Genomic DNA, 6,714 nt, shown 5'->3' on the forward strand with positions numbered 1-6,714 from the left:
GGTGGGCCTAGCAGCATGGCTGCAACAGCCGCGGGGAAGCAACGCAGCAGCTTTTGCTCTCCGGCTCTTTGGACGGTTGTTCTGGTCTGGACGTGGTGCTGTTGTGGCTGGAGCCACCGGGAGCTGTGGGCCGAGTGAGGGGTAGAACATGTTAGAGTAAGCACTAGGGATCGCCGGCAGGGCAGGAGCGTCGGGGGCAGACCAGGACGGGTCCTGCAGCATCCGCCTTGTGCCCTGGTCCCAGAGCGCCGGAGCATCTCCATCCTGCCTGGACGTGCAGACCAGGAGGGCGCTTCTCACTCACCTCCAAGCGCTGCTTAACAAACGTTTCGTTTGATTTTGGGCTTGGGGCTTTTTTGATCTTGTTTTCTTTTATTATAACTTGCCTGTGTTTCCACAATAGCTCCTGCTTTACTTAAACCAGCTTTGTAATGTTTAGTCTTTTTGCAAAATGGGTTAAATATGAAAAGTGCATGCATGGGTGCATGTGCACACACACTCTTACTACACCTTCTGTGATTGCCCACCCCTTCGCTCCCTGGCACCCTGTGCAGCACTTCTGCAGCTTCCTTCTCTCTTGTTCAAGGATGTCTCCCTGCGGGCTGCAGGCCAAGTTCCCCCTCTGCTTCCTCCCCCTGTAAGGCCAGGCTTCCTGTGCACCAGGTCGCTAGCCTGAGATCTGTCCAGCTGCGCTGTGCTGAGCAAGTCCGGGGCAGACACGGACAGGGCAAAGCACCACAGTGCAGGGGAGCTGGGTGGGCTGGGGGTTGGCACTGCAGCTGTTTTCTGATCCCAGGTGCCAGCAGCATTGCCCACCCATGACGGGCCCTGCAGGGCGGCAGCCATGGGCCCGGGTGCTGTGGCATGGCACAAAAAGCTTCTCTTGGACTCCTCCCTGCCCCTCCTCTCCCCTCCTGCCACCTCCAGGGCCTGGGTGCCCATGCTCCCCAGGGGCAGGGCAGGCCTGGGGCACAGGGTGCTGGGCTCCAGGCAGCTGCCCCAGGGCTGTGTGCGCCGATGGCCCCTGGAGTAACTGGCTGCAGCCCGGAGAGCCGTCCCCGGGGCTGGACAGCAGGTGTGGGGACGCCTCCTGCTTCCACCAGGATCTAGCCGGGTTCCTGTCTATGGAGGCAGGCGCAGCGTGGGCCCGGCACGTGGGTGAAGCTACGTAACAGCAGCCCGATGCTGCCTGCGGCAGCCGCTTTCCCTTCTCCACAGGGAACCATCCATCCCCAGGGCGTCCTGGACCAGTGCCTGGGCTACGCCGTTTGATTTCATGCCATCGCTGCTGGAGTGGTGGAGCTCCCAGCACCGTTTCCCGCCTCCTGGAGCACCCGGGGCTGGGAGAGGAAGCGCCTATGTCTGGTATTTCCTCTGCGCGTGTGACAGCACGTTGTCCCGGGGAAAGGCTGATGCAACCATTCACACCCGGTGCTGAGCCCTGGGATCGGGGGAATGCGGCCTCCCTGCTCCGGACAGCAGTGCTGCCAGATGCCTCTGCCGGAAGCAGCGCAGCTGCACGCTGATGCTTGCAGTAGCCGAAGGCCCTCGATGGTGGCATTGGCCAGGACGCTGTGGGCTGCTCCCACCCCCATGGGTGGATGGGGCTGATGATGGCAGAGATGCTGCAGCACTGACCCGGCCCTTTCTCTTTCAGCCTCAGCTCCCTGGGCTTGGGGAGTTCAGGCCCTTCGGCTTCTACACCCACGTGGGCTTCAACTGCATCGCCACGACGGGTATAGCAGCATTGTGGAGCCTCTGCCGGGAGCCTGGGCTGGGGTCTTCCCTCGGCTGCCCACAGTCCCCATGTCCCATGTGCTTAGCCAAACACGTGGGTTTTGGAAATGTGGGAGCTTGGCATGCCCTGAAGCTGGTCAGAGAAAAGGGATTTCTCCAGCCGACACCTCTGCAGAAATCTGGCTCTAGTCGAAGCGCACGGCGACAGGTGCATTCTTGCAGCTGAAGGCATCTCTGGGCTTGCACAGCATGCCTGCAGGGCCACGGCCAGGGTCCCTGGTGCCTGGGGTTTGCTTCAATAACCATGTTGTAAATGGCAGACTGGGGAACCGAGGTGATCCCAGCTGCTCAAAGCCACGGAGCCTGTGGCCACGGCTCACTCGCACCTACCCTGGTCCCCACCTTCGTCACCTGGAGCAAGGCCCAGCTCCTTTCCAAAGCCAGGGCAGCAGCTGCAGAGCCTGGCATCCCTGCGGCTGCCATGGCAACAGAGCTGTGGGCTGCGCAATGTGCTGCTGGCAGCCGGGGTCCCTGGAGCCTGCCGGGCCCTGCCTCTGGGGACGCCTCCCTGGGGACGCGCTCCTGAGCCAGGGCTCCGGCCTCCCCCAGCTGCTGGGCCTGGCCCGGGCTCCCTGGGGCTGCAGGAAGGGGCGAGGACAGGTGCCTGGCCCTGCCCCAGCGCTGGCTGGCCTGGCGTCTCCTGCCCAGTGGGGGATGAGGCTGTGCCCAGGGCAGGGAATCGGTTGATCAGCAGCCAGCAGCCAGCTGTATGGGTCAGTCCCCCGCTGAGCACCTCCACTTCCACGGAGTCCGAGTGCCAGGGAGCCTGCAGACATGGGCGTGAGCAAACAGCACTTGAAAGACCAAGACGGAGGTGCAAGAATGCCAGGAAAAGGCTTCCCACGAGCCTTCCTTCCTCCCTCCCTCCTGTGTCACTGCGCTTGTTGCAAGTCCAGGGCTAGCGTGACCGCTGCGCCAGGCTGTTTGCACCATCTGAGGTGTCCGTCTCGGGCTCCGGCAGACCTCTTCAGCCGGTTCCTGCGTGGTCCTTGGAAGACTGAGCACCCTGGGAGAGCTTTGGTTCCCTGGTTTCTTCCTTCCCAGGTTTGGGCCCAGCCCGTCAAGTACTGGGGTCCTTTGTCTGCCACACTGAACTGAGGAGCTTGTTTGCCATCTGGTTCTTCAGTGCAGCCCCTGTTCTGGGAGGCTTGTCAGGACAGTTCCTGGTAATTAGCAGAGAAGCGGGGGATGGTCCTATCCAGGTGTGTGGGCCAGGCAGCTCTGGGCCAGCACTACTGCACCTGGGGAAATCCCAAACTAAGCCAAATCCCACTTCCTTGACCACAGACCTTCACCCTCTCCTGAGCTGGAAGTCACCCTGGCTGGATTGCTGGCAGCTGCCTGTTACTCCGGGCTCTTAGAGCAAATCCCTCCTGGCAGGGACAAGGCCTAAGGCTGGTAACAGATGTTGCTAAACAAAGGGGCTCAGCTATGTCTGACAGCTGCTCCAGTGCTCCCGCCAGGACGTCTCAGCCTTCCTCAAAGAGAAACTAGGGTGAGCACTGGCCCCCGGCTGCTGTAACAAGCCTGTGGGTCAGGGCTGTGCCTGGCTCACTCAGTGCTGAGCTGTGGCTCAGGACAGCTTATGCACTTCTGACTTAGTCTATTGGGTGCATCTCTCCCCTGCCTTCTGCCTCCGCCAGCTGGATGCCCCCTGGGTGGGGCAGGAACCTGAGGTGGGAGCATCTGTACCGCTGCGTTGCCCGGCCTGCCCCCGCATGGAGGACAACATTCCCCGGGTCGGGTGGTGGGCCTGCTGCCCGGGTGCTGGTCAGTGAGAGGTCAGGGACTAGCTGACCCCCCCCAACCAAGTGACCCGCAAGGCCCAGCCTGACAGCTACTCAACAGCACGGCACGGCTGGTGCCCTGCACCGCTGGGGGACAGGGGGGAGGAGAGGGAGCAGGCACTGGGATGCTGAGCCTCCTGACTCCCCTGGAGTCCCTGCCCACCTTGACGGAGGGGTTGCTCCAGCATGTGCTCTCCCAGTGGTGCCTTTAGCTTCCTGTAGCTCAGCGGGGCTAGCCGAGCTCTCCTGGGCCCTGGGGCTGTCGGGCACTGAGTGCTGGTGTCCTCGGGAAGAGGAAGCTTTTGGACAGGAGGATCCTTGCCTCCTTCCTTCGCCATCTCTGAACAGCGCTGATCTCCAGCGGTTGTTTCCAGCTTGTTTTATGGGCTTCTCTGCCTAGGCTGGTCTCGTGTCCACAGCTTAGCTAAGCGGCTGCAACGTGTCTGGGGGAGAGGGGAGCTGGGTGTGGGGGCACAGCGGGGAGGAGGGGCACAGGAACAGCTGCCCCCTGTACAGACCTGTGCAGCACCTGGTGCAGCAGGACCTGTGCTGGGCTGGGAGCCGCGGCCCCCTCTCCCCGGCCCCACTGTTGGCTACAAATGTCCAGCTCGGGATCCTTAAAATTCTGGTTTATTAGGCAGATTGAAGCACTGTAATGAAGTTAAATCATAAACCTTGGGGCTGGTCCCCCCCCCACACACACACAGTAGCAAGCTACAAGAGTCAGGTATACCTGTCCCACAGGCGCTGGAGTCTGCCGTTGAGGCTTCTTTCAGCGTGGTGTTATCTTCCAGACGGGGGTCGCCGGCTGGTCCTTCTGGCTGGACAGGTCGGGTGCTGGTCAAGTTGGAGATCAAGAGGGCGCCGCTGAGGGTCACTTTTCACTGCTTTTTAGCTGTCCTTGGCTGACTTTGGTGACTCCCCAGTTTTCAGGTTTGCCCAATCCAGGGGTCATTGACCCTCGTGGGACTTCCCCCTCGGTGGCTACTGGACGGCATCTGTCAGCCCCAGGGGTCGTCCACATGTACGTGCAGGTTTGGGAGTCCATTGATGAATTTTGAATAGGGCTCTGGGAGTGGCCGATCTGGAGATATTCATCCCAAAAGTTGGTCCCCGGCGTTGATTAACTCAGGCCAGGGCTTCTAGTCCTTGAACAGTGAAGTTTAGAGATGTCCTGGTTGCTACATTGTCTTCTATTGAGTTCTTCCCTTGGTTGATCTGCAGCTTCCTTAGGTGTCAATTGCTGCCTGCTGCTGTGTTACACATTCAATCACTGATTTACTCCTCTTTCAGGGGCCAGCCTGATACAGGGAAGCTCCTGCCCTTGTTAACATTGTTACAATGTATAAGTTACTTATGAAACTAAAGGCAGACAAGGTTCCTTGGGTGAATTTGATATCTTTTATTAGACCAACCCAAACGGTTGGAGAATAGTTATTAAGCAAGCTTTCGGGTTCAAAAATTATGAAGCTAAACACATTTAGTTGAAAGGTGAGGAGTATAAAATATAAGCTACAAATGCCATGGCACACAAATAGATAAAAATACCAAAATACAAGGGGAGATACAAAATGCACACATACAAATTTTAAAACACAATTCCTTATCTTAAAATGAAAGAAAGAGGAAGGAAGGAAGAAAAGGTAGAAGAGGAAAAACATATCCAAGGAGGGGAGAGCAACTGCAGGCAAGAGAAAAAGGGGGCTTTCTGCTACACCACCTGCAGCCAGGCGTGCTGACCTGGGAGAGGGGGGCGCAGGGCAGGCCTAGCCCAGGGGACTTTGCACCACGTGTGTGTGTGTCTTTTTCCAGGTGACACTGCCCAGCTCGGCACTCCCCTTCTGGACCCTGGGGGGCCGTGGGAGGGCAAGCAGCTGCCTCTGCTGTGGGTCCCATGCAGGGTGGGCACTTCCAGCATGGACGGCACCGCGTGTGCCCAGCCGTGCTGCTGCCCTGCAGCTAAGGGCAGTGTGTCCCATGGCTCTGGCTGACTTCCTTCCCCAGAGCTGTGAGCGAGAGGCCCCCCAGTGCCAGGCCAAGGCCAGGCTTTCATCATCCGTGCCTCTCCCGGAGCGTAAGAGTGAGACTGCGTCACCTCCTGGGCTGCGTCTCGGAGTTTCCGTTTTACCTAGGCTGCGTGGGGCTCGCACTTCCTTTACCAGAACCCGCGCCCGGCTCGTGTTTCCACACAGCTGCCCTGCTGCTGCTTCCTGCAGGGTGCCAGGGCCCAAGACTGGGGACCCTGATGGGCCAGCACCCTGCTCCAGCACAGCCAGCCCCAGGACCCAGCGCTGGAGCGTGGCCAAGCATGGGTGGCTGCAGCCAGCAGAGGGGAAGGGCCAGCATCTGTCTCCCGGCTGCAGGCTCAGCTCCAAACAGGCTGCTCTGCCCCGCAGGGCTGAGGACGCCAGGACACTGCTTGCACTAGGGCTGGCGGGCTGGGTGCTGGTCCAGCCCTGGCGCAGGGCAGCAAGTCTGACCCAATCCCTCAGGAGCCACATGCTCAGCGTGGACTTTCCAGGCTGTGGGAGGGTGGGACTCTGCCCTGTGTCCACATCTGCTTGAGTCAGAGCCCAGACTGCCCGGGGTTGCAGGCTCTTCCTGTGCCTTGCGCATCCCCTGTGCAGTCTCATGAGCCACTGTCTGGTGAGTGGGAAATGCCGGGAGTTGCGGTGTCCCAGGCTCCACGTGCCATCGCTCTGGAGATGCCAGCGCCAGGCCCAGGCTTTGCCGAGGGCCACGGCACCTGCCTCGCTGTCAGTGACACAGCAATGAAGTCTGGCGCCCAGGGCAAAGCCCGCAGCTGCAGCCTGCCCTCGCCCCGTGCACGGATCCGGAGGGTGCACCGCCCTCGCCCCGTGCCTGGCCGGGAGTGCACACAACACGGCGCCGCCTGTCCCTGCACCCCCAAACGCGCCGCTCGCCGCGCCGCCCCACACCCTGTTGGCGCCCCTTGGCTTGGGTGCCTGGGCAGGCCCCTGCTTGCGCCCCGTCCCAGTGCTGGTGGCTCTTCACCCCTGGGCAGGGCCAGGGCCAGGGCCAGGGCCAGGCCCAGGCCCGGGTGTTACGCTCTGACCGCTGGGGCCAAGCCGTGGCCGGGCCGGGGTTGCGGGAGGGAAGGGGCTGCCCT

Source organism: Alligator sinensis, unplaced genomic scaffold (genome assembly GCF_000455745.1).
Source record: "Alligator sinensis unplaced genomic scaffold, ASM45574v1 scaffold1059_1, whole genome shotgun sequence".
Lineage (NCBI taxonomy): Eukaryota > Metazoa > Chordata > Crocodylia > Alligatoridae > Alligator > Alligator sinensis.